The following is a 2197-nucleotide window of genomic DNA, read 5'->3' on the forward strand; positions in this document are numbered from 1 at the left end:
TGAAACTTCAAATTTGCTTCGTAAAAAAGTGCTATTTACAGACGGAACTTTCAAATTATAACTTTGTTTTTCTTTAAATATAGATAGCACGAGATCCTTAGAAATACATCCTAGTGTTGAAATTCCGACGGGTACACGAGCACAAGAAAAAACTGTTGATTTTGATTCTTAATCATCTTAATGAACTATTCACGCACGTCTATGTTCATAAAAACTTAGCTTAACAGCGAAGTCAACCCTGAAAGCTGTTATTAAACAAGTTGCTCGTAGATTTAAATTTTGTGCTCGTAAATTAACCCTTCCTCCTTTTGAAATAGCAAAGGGATTGGGACGTAATGGTCTATTTGTGAAACGTAATGGGTCGGTCTGGCCGAGCGTATTAGACAATTTAGTCATATACTGACTACACTCTATTCATAGAGGGTTAATACGGGTTCTTTATCTGGAAGGTCAGAAGTCACGTGGAATTTAAATACCTTACGATATTTTTTTTGTGTGTTTTCATAATAAATCGAGCTTGGGAGTTAAATCTCCTTTTAGGTAGCTTCGGAAAAGCCTAGCAAAACACTGTAGAGGAGAATGGAAAAGCCTTGTTATATCTTATAAGTACATTATAAGAATGCATACTTATTGTAACCAGCATATCGAACATAACTACGTGACTTAGTTAAAAAATGGAAAACAGACGGTAGGTAAAAAGTATTGGGAATTGGAATAGAAAAAAAATACATTACATACATCTAAAATTTAAGACGTACACTGTACTCTGAGAACGCTTCCCTTTTAAATAAAGATACTGCATATAAAAGCTTCTTGAAGTCCCCGAAGGTCCCTTTGAATGAACGATGCTACAATAAACAGGTTTCTCTTAAGATGGATGTACAAGCCGATATTTTCCGTTGGAGTCGAATTGAACTATGTTCTACTGACCCAATAACTGTATCCAAGTCTTATCGCTCAAGGTGCTTTCTTAAGGATTCGAAGGATGTTGTGATAGCTATGACTGCCTACTATATGCCCTTTCCTCTCGGAACTGCCGAAAAATCGCTGTGCTCCATCAAAAATTAGCGGCCTAAAGCAAAGCCTCCGGTACCTCCAGTGCCGAATTTTTGTTGCTTTGTTAATTATTTAAGTAACTTTCTCCACAAAAATATGCCCCGGGTGAGGATCGAACTCACGACCTTAAGATTATGAGACTTACGCGCTGCCTACTGCGCTACCGAGGCTACGTATGTACATAACAAAATTACTCTTATAACCATATTTTCTCTCGCGAACCAAAGCTTCTTTCTACTAAATCATTCCACCTAGGGGTGCGCGAGGTATATGGGATGACCAAAACCACTCATTAAATATTTCCATTGAACTCCCACCTAAATGTTAGAGCCCCGCCCGGCGTAGTACACGGCAAAGGTATGAGAAGCTATGGCAGACAATGGTACAAGTGAAAGTGCAGAGTCCTCAAGGACGCCTAGTCGACACAGTCGTTGGCACAAACTACTCTAAGTCGGCGAACGCGGTCAGGCGGCCTGCGTTGCCTCTGGTATTCCGAGATACGCCTCTGGACCAGAAATGGCCTGCCGAGTCGCGATACATCACAAATCCGTCTTCCTTTAATATCAAGCTTACATACCGTTAGAGAACTGCGCTTCCTCGATCTATCCAGTTGCTCCAAACTGCTATTGAGGTCTTAATACGACAAGATGTTCGATAGTTTGTGCCTTACTATGTGCGTGTGATTGGTAGCTTATGACCCAAAGAGCAAGCAACAAGAAACACTTGATCCCGCTAAAATCCAACGTGTTTCGTTCATTTTGAATTATAAATTTAACACGGGTGAAACCACAGGATATGCATAGCCTAAGGTAGATAAATCACACTTCAGACTCTAAATTTAAAATTAATTTAATTTTAAATTAATTTGATTACAGAAACTTGCGTTTATCTAGAACTTCTTATTAGTCTTTTGGTCGTCAAATTTCGTTATTATGTAGATCAAAGAATTTATTTCATTTATTTTCAAGTTAAGTTTATCTAATGACAGACATCTTTAGAAATTGGATAACGGTTGAAAATAAATAAACTGAAGATGAAAGGTGATGACGGAATTTTTAATCTAATGAATAATAGAATATAAGAAATAGATATTACCTATATATATATTTTTAGTGAAAACATAATACTTTAAAACACGGAA

The 2197-nt window shown here is 37.4% G+C and overlaps 1 non-coding gene across 1 annotated transcript; it reads right to left on the reverse strand.

The window, feature by feature from the left end:
- Positions 1-1153: 1153 nt before the first annotated feature.
- Positions 1154-1226, reverse strand: TRNAM-CAU (transfer RNA methionine (anticodon CAU)). The gene has a single exon. It is a non-coding gene; the product is annotated as a tRNA-Met (tRNA).
- Positions 1227-2197: the final 971 nt, after the last annotated feature.

The sequence above is a fragment of the Bombyx mandarina genome, chromosome 09 (genome assembly GCF_030267445.1).
Source record: "Bombyx mandarina strain Sakado chromosome 09, ASM3026744v2".
NCBI classification, from domain to species: domain Eukaryota; kingdom Metazoa; phylum Arthropoda; class Insecta; order Lepidoptera; family Bombycidae; genus Bombyx; species Bombyx mandarina.